Source organism: Schistocerca serialis, chromosome 4 (genome assembly GCF_023864345.2).
Source record: "Schistocerca serialis cubense isolate TAMUIC-IGC-003099 chromosome 4, iqSchSeri2.2, whole genome shotgun sequence".
Classification (NCBI taxonomy): domain Eukaryota; kingdom Metazoa; phylum Arthropoda; class Insecta; order Orthoptera; family Acrididae; genus Schistocerca; species Schistocerca serialis.
In genome coordinates, this window is record NC_064641.1 from 79,022,914 (window position 1) to 79,035,148 (window position 12,235).

Genomic DNA, 12,235 nt, shown 5'->3' on the forward strand with positions numbered 1-12,235 from the left:
CAATGCCCGAGGCAGGATTCGAACCTGCGACCGTAGCAGTCGCGCGGTTCCGGACTGCGCGCCTAGAACCGCGAGACCACCGCGGCCGGCCACTTGTTCAGAGTGTTTCTGATTATAGAGAGGATCCTAGAATGAGTGAAATATTTTTTAACGAAATAGAGAAATGAATATGTCCGAAAATGATTGGACAGACTAAATCTTTCGCGTTAAATCAGTTGTTAGAAGTTTTGCTTAAAGCGTATTTAATATTCTATGTCCATTTGAATGTGACAGTCCAAGAGTTAGTATTCAGGAAGAAAGGTGTGCTCAGATCAGTGGAATCGGGGCCTGATTAAATCTCTTGAAATCTACATCTACATTGATACTCTGCAAATCACCTTTAAGTGCCTGGCAGGGGGTTCATCGAACCACCTTCACAATTCTCTATTATTCCAATCTCGTACAGCGCGCGGAAAGAATGAACACATACATCTTTCCGTACGAGCTCTGATTTCCCTTATTTTATCGTGGTGATCGTTCCGCCCTATGTAGGTCGGTGTCAACAAAATACACTCCTGGAAATGGAAAAAAGAACACATTGACACCGGTGTGTCAGACCCACCATACTTGCTCCGGACACTGCGAGAGGGCTGTACAAGCAATGATCACACGTACGGCACAGCGGACACACCAGGAACCGCGGTGTTGGCCGTCGAATGGCGCTAGCTGCGCAGCATTTGTGCACCGCCGCCGTCAGTGTCAGCCAGTTTGCCGTGGCATACGGAGCTCCATCGCAGTCTTTAACACTGGTAGCATGCCGCGACAGCGTGGACGTGAACCGTATGTGCAGTTGACGGACTTTGAGCGAGGGCGTATAGTGGGCATGCGGGAGGCCGGGTGGACGTACCGCCGAATTGCTCAACACGTGGGGCGTGAGGTCTCCACAGTACATCGATGTTGTCGCCAGTGGTCGGCGGAAGGTGCACGTGCCCGTCGACCTGGGACCGGACCGCAGCGACGCACGGATGCACGCCAAGACCGTAGGATCCTACGCAGTGCCGTATGGGACCGCACCGCCACTTCCCAGCAAATTAGGGACACTGTTGCTCCTGGGGTATCGGCGAGGACCATTCGCAACCGTCTCCATGAAGCTGGGCTACGGTCCCGCACACCGTTAGGCCGTCTTCCGCTCACGCCCCAACATCGTGCAGCCCGCCTCCAGTGGTGTCGCGACAGGCGTGAATGGAGGAACGAATGCAGACGTGTCGTCTTCAGCGATGAGAGTCGCTTCTGCCTTGGTGCCAATGATGGTCGTATGCGTGTTTGGCGCCGTGCAGGTGAGCGCCACAATCAGGACTGCATACGACCGAGGCACACAGGGCCAACACCCGGCATCATGGTGTGGGGAGCGATCTCCTACACTGGCCGTTCACCACTGGTGATCGTCGAGGGGACACTGAATAGTGCACGGTACATCCAAACCGTCATCGAACCCATCGTTCTACCATTCCTAGACCGGCAAGGGAACTTGCTGTTCCAACAGGACAATGCACGTCCGCATGTATCCCGTGCCACCCAACGTGCTCTAGAAGGTGTAAGTCAACTACCCTGGCCAGCAAGATCTCCGGATCTGTCCCCCATTGAGCATGTTTGGGACTGGATGAAGCGTCGTCTCACGCGGTCTACACGTCCAGCACGAACGCTGGTCCAACTGAGGCGCCAGGTGGAAATGGCATGGCAAGCCGTTCCACAGGACTACATCCAGCATCTCTACGATCGTCTCCATGGGAGAATAGCAGCCTGCATTGCTGCGAAAGGTGGATATACACTGTACTAGCGCCGACATTGTGCATGCTCTGTTGCCTGTGTCTATGTGCCTGTGGTTCTGTCAGTGTGATCATGTGATGTATCTGACCCCAGGAATGTGTCAATAAAGTTTCCCCTTCCTGGGACAATGAATTCACGGTGTTCTTATTTCAATTTCCAGGAGTGTACTTTCGCATTCGGAGGAGAAAGCTGGTGATTGGAATTTCGTGAGAAGATTCCGTCGCAACGAAAAACGTCTTTCTTTTAATGATTTCCAGCCCAAATCCCGTATCATTTCTGTGACACACTCTCCCATATTTCGCGATAATACAAAACGTGCTGCCTTTCTTTTAACTTTTTCGATGTACTCAGTCAGTCCTACCTGGTAAGGATCCCACACCGCGCAGCAGTATTCTAAAAGAGGACGGGCAAGCTTAGTGTAATTGAGTACACATAGAATATCTGTATCCAGATATGTGATAATTGAATAGTCAGATCGCTTATAAGGATGTGCTTCCCCTGTTGCTCAGTTAAGGTGAGGTAAATGGAACGATTAATAGACGAAAGGTGCTGAAGCAGGGGTGCGGCATGTGTGGACGAATTCTTCGAATTGGTGCTCTCTGTTTCATGAGCGCCTCTCGCGCGCCGACATAGTTATGTTACACACAGTCATGTTACTCGCTACAATTCGGAGCTCTCGAGAGGCAGAGGGTTCCAACTTGCGTCACCGAAGCAGTAAAGTTGAACCACTAATATGAACGACACGTCACACCCCAAACGATAATGAGAACACGATCAAAAATTCGGGGGGAGGGGGTTACTTTTCAGCACGCCCTAGTACTAGCGCTGCTATTTTTTAAAGCACAAATTTCGAATCCCCGATACGCTGGAGTCGAGAGCCATCTCGCAGATTTGCGTTATCGACCATCGACCTAGACTACAGGTCGGGTTACTGTGTCACTTGCACATCTACAACGAATGAGTAATTTTATTGTTTTCATGAACAACTTTGTTTAAACAATAGACACCATGACACAACAGCGCAAACTGGCACAAAAATGAGGTTCCCAAATGGAAGCTACACACCCCATGCCCTCAAACTACCACACCCTACTTGGTGACCCACTCCTGTGTTACTGCGGCTGGCTCATTGCCAAGCCGACGGACACACACCTGCAAATCACCACCCATAGCTGGCATGTACCAAATGACACCCCAATACTGGCGCCGTAAACTAGCAACACCGAATAGGCACCTAAAAACCTGGCGGTCGAACCGATCACAATACAGGCCTCACCTTCTTGACACAACGATAAAACGTCAATAATAAGTTGGAGAAAAGCTCCTACGATATCGCCGCAATAAAAGCAGTATTCCCAATCCACAATCATCAGTTTATCACCAATAAAGCGTCACCTTTAAACTTTAATCAAAGATTTTGTTTAGGAGAGTGGGAGATGACGATCAGTTAGAGTGACCCCAGTTAGGCGGCGGGTCCAGCCACAGTCATCACATTCACAACAGCTGCTGCCTGCGCGTGCTACTTTGTCTGCCCAAAGTGTGAAAGACTCGTGTAGTGCCAAGTCACCAACACACCGAATACCACTTGGTAGTAATATGCACGTTAAATACTGTAACTGCCTACTGTGCGTACAAACCCATCTTTATCATCACCGACACAAAAATTAAGCTAAACGTAATGCTAACTACTTAAAACAGAGCAGCGATTATTCACGATAGATGGTGGCCGTAAGCTGCCTTCACCAGAGACTGTGGAGGAGAGCACTTTCTGGAACTTGAGACGAGACAATAACGGGCATAAGCAGAAGGTTCCAGAGCAGCAGTGAGTGGGATCAGGGGAGAGGGAGTGGCGGCAGCGCCGAGGAGAGGAGGGAAGATAAGCCCCGGGGGATTTGCCGTGAGCTGCCGGCCGCCCCCGCTGCCGAGGACAGGAATCCACAAGAGGAGGCGGATCTGGATCCGCTTTCAGTGCTCTGACGGTGGTTCAACTCGTGGAAACGCGAAGCTGGTGTGATGTAATTCTCTTTAATTCGCCGCTCATTCAAAGATCGATATCAAAGCTCGAGGACACGTCGGTTGCTTTCAACTGAAAGATCTTGAATTCTTTATCCTAAATTTTCTCATGTTCAAAGTTGTTTCTAATAGAAGAACCACACGCTTCTGACTACAACATCAAATTTCTTGGAATTTCCTGTCTTATCATACCAATAATTTTCCATATACAATCACGGAAGAAGTAGCAACACCACGGAGGAGTTGTGCGATACAAACGAAAATTGGTCAGGTTTGTAAGCGAATGGGGGAGGGTAGGGTTATTGTTCCGTCTGAGTTTGCTATTTGTACCCACTCACCTCGTAAATCCAATCGTCATTCGCTTCTTCCCTTGCAGTCTAGGAGCAGCAGCTTGAGTATTGTTGTAATAAACGATAACTAACAAGGGGAACAAAGGAGTGCCAATCACCAAAATTCAAGTTTTAGCCTAGTATAATCCATTGATGTATCCTTAACACTTGCGATACACAGGGCTGCACTGTTACACTCTTCACTAAGTAACAAATATGTTGATACACTGATACATACAGTAATACTACATCACAATCAATCATCCCACACTGCAATCCAGATGCGGCGTTCGTGGCAATATAGGTAATCCAAGTTTCATTTACCGGCGCGGATGAGATGCTCGCGGGCATCTAATCACGTTCTCGCGGTTCAGGACTTCGCGAACCGCGGGTTACGTCTCGTGAGGTACACGAATGATTACACAGCATCAAACACCTTTATAGTCACAAAATTTACTTGTTCACTTAGCCTGATTCCTTAACATCTTCACACCAAGCACACGGTTAAACACCTCCACGTGACTCCTCGCTCGTTCTGGCGCGAAAAAACAAAAGAAGCGACCATAGCGATGTTATCATAATCGATATCACTGCTACTCGATACATGCTTACAGGTTGTTTCTACGATCTGCAATATGATCTCTATTTTGATGCTGCACCAGTCGCATAAGAGTGGCGCTAGCAGCACCACTATGAGGATGCAAATCACGTTTGTTTTAAATACACGCTGTAAACTACGTGAGCGTTAATTACACGTGAGACTGGACGTTGATGTTAGTCAAGACTGCCTTTAAGGCGACAAAGGCGACATTATAAACACCTCACAGAGTTTGAACGAGGTCGTGTAATAAGGCTAGGAGAAGGTGGATGTTTCTTCTCTGACACTGCAGAAAGACTTGGCAGGAATGTAGCCACTATGCATGACTGCTGGCAGTGGTGGTCAGGGAATGTACGAGGTGCATTCAAGTTCTAAGGCCTCCGATTTTTTTTCTCCGGGCTGGAAAGAGATAGAAACATGCGCATTGTTTTAAAATGAGGCCGCTATCATTGTCAATACGTCCCAGAGATGGCAGCACCGTACGGCAGTTGGAATTTTACCGCCAGCGGCGAGAATGAGAACTGTTTTAAATACTTAAAATGCCGACGTTTTCCTTACTTGAACAGCGTGCAATCATTCGTTTTCTGAATTTGCGTGGTGTGAAACCATTTGAAATTCATGGACAGTTGAAGGAGACATGGGGTGATGGCGTTATGGATGTGTCGAAAGTGCGTTCGTGGGTGCAACAGTTTAATGAAGGCAGAACATCGTATGACAACAAACGGAAACAACCTCGGGCTCGCACAAGCCGGTCTGACGACATGATCGAGAAAGTGGAGAGAATTGTTTTGGGGGATTGCCGAATGACTGTTGAACAGATCGCCTCCAGAGTTGGCATTTCTGTGGGTTCTGTGCACACAATCCTGCATGACGACCTGAAAATGCGAAAAGTGTCATCCAGGTGGGTGCCACGAATGCTGACGGACGACCACACAGCTGCCCGTGTGGCATGTTGCCAAGCAATGTTGATGCGCAACAACAGAATGAATGGGACTTTCTTTTCGTCGGTTGTGACAATGGATGAGACGTGGATGCCATTTTTCAATCCAGAAACAAAGCGCCAGTCAGCTCAATTGAAGCACACAGATTCACCGCCACCAAAAATATTTCGGGTAACCGCCAGTGCTGAAAAAATGATGGTGTCCATGTTCTGGGACAGCGAGGGCGTAATCCTTACCCATTGCGTTCCAAAGGGCACTACGGCAACAGGTGCAGCCTATGAAAAAGTTTTGAAGAACAAATTCCTTCCTGCACTGCAACAAAAACGTCCAGGAAGGGCTGCGCGTGTGCTGTTTCGCCAACACAACGCACCCGCACATCGAGCTAACGTTACGCAACAGTTTCTTCGTGATAACAACTTTGAAGTGATTCCTCATGCTCCCTACTCACCTGACCTGGCTCCTAGTGATTTTTGGCTTTTTCCAACAATGAAACACACTCTCAGTGGCCGCACATTCACCAGCCGTGCTGCTATTGCCTCAGCGATTTTCCAGTGGTCAAAACAGACTCCTAAAGAAGCCTTCGCCGCTGCCATGGAATCATGGCGTCAGCGTTGTGAAAAATGTGTACGTCTACAGGGCGATTACGTCGAGAAGTAACGCCAGTTTCATAGATTTCGGGTGAGTAGTTAATTAGAAAAAAAATCGGAGGCCTTAGAACTTGAATGCGCCTCGTACGGTCGGCGAACACGGGTTCCGGACGGCCACGTGGCAATGCCGACGGGAACGACCATCGTGTTCGGCGTTTGGCTCTGGCGCATCGTACTGCATCTGCGGCAACAGTCTGAGCAGCAGTTGGCACCAGTGACACAATGAACTGCTACTGATCGGTTACTCCAAGGACAGCTCCGAGCCAAATGTCTTGTAGAGTGCATCCCACAGACCCTGAGCCGTCGCCATTTGCGACTTGAATGGTGTCAAACGAGAGGTCATTGGAGGGCAGGGTGGAGGTCTGTTGTGTTTTCTAATGAAAGCTGGTCCTGCCTCGGTGCCGGTGACGGCCGTGTGGTGGTTAGGAGGTGGTCAGCTGAGAGCCTGCAGCCAAGCTGTCTGCGTGCTAGACACGTTGCACCTACACCTGGAGCAGCTCTCACTTGGTCATCTCATGTACCCTCTCTGCAAGTCTGTTGCACATCAGTCTGGTGATTCGACCTGTTGCATTGCCGTTCATGAACAGCATTCAAAATGTTCAAATGTGTCTGAATTCCTAAGCGACCAAACTGCTGAGGTCATCGGTCCCCAGACTTACACACTACTTAAACTAACTTAACGTTAAGGACAACACCCACACCCATGCCCAGGGAAGGAATCGAACCTCCAGCGGGAGGGGAACAGCTTCCAGGGGGTATTTTCCAACAAGATAACGCTCAGAATGAGATTTTCACCCTGCAGCGGAGTGTGCGCTGATATGGAACTTCCTGGCAGATTAAAACTGTGTGCCGGACCGAGACTCGAACTCGGGACCTTTGCCTTTCGCGGGCAATTGCTCTACCAACTGAGCTACCCAAGCACCACTCACGCCCCGCCCTGACAGCTTCCCTTCTGCCAGTAGGCGTGAGTCGTGCTTGGATAGCTCAGTTGGTAGAGCACTTGCCGGCGAAAGGCAAAGGTCCCGAGTTCGAGTCTCGGTCCGGCACACAGTTTTAATCTGCCAGGAAGTTTCAAGATAACGCTCGCCCACGTACCGCTGCTGTAATCCAATATGCACTACAGAGTGTCGACCTTTTGCAGCGCCATCGCTAGTATTGGGCGGTAAACCAGGAGAAGTTTTCTTCTGAGCTCTTTATTTATCAAGTGCACACTTCCATTCATTGCTCTTTTAAACTTTTTACTACAGAGTCTAATTTCCACTACTTCAACTACACATCCCGGATCCTAGCCAGTTTCACGACAGCTCCTGACAATGACGGAGGTAGTCCTTCAATGCTTGGAATTTCATCCGCATTTGTTTATTTGCAATGTCATAATAATATACCAGAATCAATTCTCACTCATAACGAAGCAAATTAAGTTAGTAATAGGAAACGATTATCTTCGAACATGTACGAAGGTTACAAACTATTGCTCAAAGTATGAAATGTTGACAAAGCCAGTTGAGCCAAACAGGCATTGTTCAGACGTGGTCCTGATAACTCATCCACACCCGGTCGAGCTTTGTATGGCAGTGTTATTCAATGCGGTATTAATGCTTCAAATGACTCTGAGCACTATGGGACTTAACATAGGTCATCAGTCCCCTAGAACTTACAACTACTTAAACCTAACTAACCTAAGGACATCACACACATCCATGCCCGAGGCAGGATTCGAACCTGCGACCGTAGCGGTCACGCGTTTCCGGACTAAAGCGCCTAAAACCGCTCGGCCACACCAGCCGGCGCGGTATTAATGATAAGTGGTCAGATACGTAGTGTGTCAAATAATGGTTTGAGGTCTGACAATACTATTAAGTAATAATGGTTTTGAAGAAAGCAGAACATTAGCGCCAGAGCTGAGATGGACAATCGCTAAGGATGCGGTACCTGAAAATGCGTTTCTCACTAATCGGTTTACGTCATCAGTGTCATAGCTTCCCGCACTCGTAGCCAAAGCCCACATTTGCTTTTTTTCTGATGATTAGCCCGGCTGAAGAGAGAAAAAAAAGTTGCTCCGCTCCGTTAAGTGGAAAGAACTGTACGTGTTCACGCTCAATGAGAAAGTTCCGGAAAGATTTTTCTGAAATACAACTTCGTCCTGTGCCACTAACAATACGTCACGAGATGAAGGTCATACGGTGTGGTAAGTACAGATGTAGCTAGGGAAAATGTGGCAAGTTGTCATCATATGATTCACGTTTTCGCTTTTAGTTTGCTTTTAATAAATTATGTCTAATGTCGATAGCATTTATTTAAAGTCAGAACCCGCTTTTATTCACAGTTAGATAACGTGAGGGCAGCTTCTTTCTTATACGAAAGTACTCCAACACTTGATTTTGAAGGTTTTTGAAAACAGCCATTTGAAATAATTAATGTATCTCAGTCGAAGAAGGAGGCCAAAATATTCAGTTTCAACACCTAGTTACTCTCACACAATGTTTTAATTAGCACGAATTAAGGCTATCGGCAATACTGAAATATCTATTACTTTTCACACTTATAACCTGCATGAAATCTGCGTCCCAATTCCTGTGCTAATGACTGATGTGCATGAATCTAACATTCCATTCAGTTTTCGCTGTAGTGATACTATACTAAATTTTCTTTTTTTAATGTTTTACGTACACAACAAACATAATTTGCATGCAAACAGAAAGGGAAGTGTGCAAGGGACTCCCATTTCTACTGTACTGGTCTGAATAATACGGTATACTGGCCTGCAGTCCGGATTAACAACATACAAAACACCAGATGACTTTCAACTTACGTTGTCATTATGACATGCGACTTATTTGACACACTATACGTCAATGACCACCCTTCTTATCTGAAACGAGAAGCTAAACTGGTACTGTTTGCTGATGAAAAAAGCATCATTTTTAATCCAATAAAAGACACTCCAATAGAAAATGATACAAATAATGTCTCTGGAAAAGTTATTAATTACTCGAACAGACACTATGAACCGGCAATATACCCGTGGACTGTTCGAGCAACAAATACGCCGGGAGAAACTGAAGAATCACAGTTATTGAATACTTTTCGGTGAATGGGCTTGATCTGACCTTTTAAAAAACACAGTACATCCTATTTTCTGCTGCAAGGAGTACAGTTCCTTCAATAAATACTACACATCAACAGGAGTCAACAGCCAGGGTAGAGCACACTAAGTTTTTTGGTGTACATATAGTTGAGAACCTTAATTGGAAAATTCTTATTCTGGATCTCCTAAAGCGACTAGTTTCATCAACTTTTGCAATCAGAATAACTGGCAATTTTGAGGGTACAGAAATTAACTAGCTAACACGCTTTGCATACTTTCACTCTCTGATGTCATACGAAATAATATTTGGGGCCACTTTAAAAGCCACAGTGACATTCATGATTATAATACCAGAAGAAAGAAAGACTTACACTATTCTCTGCTCAACCTATCTTTGGCACAGAAAGGGGTAAAATATGCTCCTGTAAAACTTTTCGATAAATTACCAGAAGAAATAAAATGTCTGACAGACAGCAGCAACAGTTCAAAAATAAATTGGAATCATATCTCCTTGACAACTCCTTCTATACCATAGATGAATTCTTGAATAGAAATAAAAAATCTAAAGGTATAAAATATGCATTTTGTGCCGTTTAAGGGACTGGGTTAGGTAATAAAAATTTTAAGCTTATTTTTTTAAAAAAACACGCAACTAACTAACGAGTACTACGTTATAGCACGTCGCCTCAGCTGAAGGTCTGCGGTGTGGTACAGGTAGAGGCACAACGTGTGCCACAACTGGCACTTGTCTTCAACTTTGAAATTCACCGACGCTTGAAAAGGATGTGTGGAGACGAGTAATGTGAGGGGGTGTGTACAGGTCACGACGTGATCAATCCCGCTCAGCTGCTATGACGTATCAAAATATGGACATTAAAGACTGCGTGATTTTTCTAACTTGTTACTAAAATGTCAAGGGCACAGTAACTATTTTTTATCAGAAATTTAGTCTGAACTATATACCTACCATCCCTGACAACTGCTATTACAGATAATATCTTTTCATATTTCATAAAAGAAGCGGTCTTAATAGCCGCTACGTCTTACTTTTGTTTTCGCTGTTCTTGGAAAAAGAGTCATTTACGTTGAGGAGGTGTGTATGTTGTAATAGTTAATACATGTATGAAATCTTAGCCTTGCTATTTTTGAAAGTTACTTTCTGATCCCTCACATCAATGTTTTGAACATTTAAACAATTTCTAACAATTTATAACCTTCCCTCCGCTAGGAAACAGAACATCGCTGATGTGCAACAATCAGACGCCATTAGGCTACAATGTCAAATATTACAAAATATTTCATATCTTTTTCCACAGCACCAGCCACAAAACAGTTTAAATAATTTCATTTAATAATAGCTTGCAAAGCAAAGACTTTATTTTATTACAGAGCCAGTATTTACAATATCTTAGATCGCAGTTAAATACAGCAGCTTTGGCCTTGACTACGAACGAAAGAATTTTAAAATATAAAAACTGTTTAGGCGACTTGTATGATAAAAGAGAACCCACCAACAAAAAGTAAATGCGAACCCAAAATTTTATCCTCTTTTACATAATCCAGTTTCATTGGATTGCCTACGGAAGTCTGACCCCTATTGTATGCAAGTTCATGTAATTTATGGGCGGGGTTGGTGTCGGATATCAATTAACGGACCCGTAAGCAACAATAAAACAAAATACTGTCATCCCTCATAGTGAATAGCGGCTCCATCAGCTTATCCATGATGATCAGCAGATTATGGCCAAGGAATTGTGTGCACAGATGAATTTCGGCTTTAAAGTTTTATAGTTAGACGGGATATTATACAACCTTGGTTATCAAGAGGTGTGTCCGAATTGACTGATTACAATTGCGATTCTGTCACTGATTCACAGCATAGTACGTATTTTTCATATTGTAAAATACACAATTTCACATTTCTAAACATTAAATAGTAGTTGACAGACTGTACACCCCTTTTAAATCTTATTAATATCCGATTCAATATTTGTACAGCTTTTTTCAGAACAGGAGCTGTAAAGAGAAGACGGATGACGACTTATATCACATATCTTGATTCTTTTGTCTCCCTTTTGGGTCCTCCATCTTCTGACTGGTTTGATGCAGCCCCTACCATTTCCTCTCCCGCGCCTTCTCTTCACCTCAAGAGTACCATTTAACTTGAAAAGTTCTCAGTCATTTGCTGGATACGTTCCAATCTCTGTCTTCCCCTGCAATTCTGGCCTCTGTGGCTGTCTTCAGTGTACGCAAGTTATTTTCCGATGCCATAACTCTTTGTGTTTCCCACATTTTCCTTTCTTCGGCGATTCTGTGTGCTGTGAATACAATGCGGGCTCCACCTGTTTTTACAAACCATGTTCCAGGACATCTGTTCCATTAACGCTGGGTTTTCATTTTACTGAAAACGCCATAAAATACAAGATCTTGCATGACAGCATTTGCGAATAAAAACTCAGAGTCCAAACACTTATTCCGTCTATTCCGATTTTTCTACCTTGATTACCTTGGTTAACATTTAGGTTTTTTAGACCCTTCAATACCTGTTTGTACATCTTGTCACCTGCTAGAAAATTTTATGTTTATGAAGGTCGTTAGAAAATTAACAAATCATTACTTTTCGTCGTAATTTGTTGCGGAAAGATATTTTGTGGATTTTGGCCATTTGTACTGGGGCTGTCGTCACGATCATCTGCTTCACGTAAAAATTAAGGCATTAAAAACTTCACACTGTTTAGTAACGACGCTCTATCTTTTGTTAAGAACAATTTACAAACAGTATTTATATTCGTTCTGAATTATGTATGTATTTT

General features: G+C 44.9%; 1 non-coding gene across 1 annotated transcript; it reads right to left on the minus strand.

Moving 5' to 3' along the window:
- Nucleotides 1–7,180: 7,180 nt before the first annotated feature.
- Trnas-cga (transfer RNA serine (anticodon CGA)) lies at nt 7,181–7,255 on the minus strand. Its single transcript has one exon. It is a non-coding gene; the product is annotated as a tRNA-Ser (tRNA).
- Nucleotides 7,256–12,235: the final 4,980 nt, after the last annotated feature.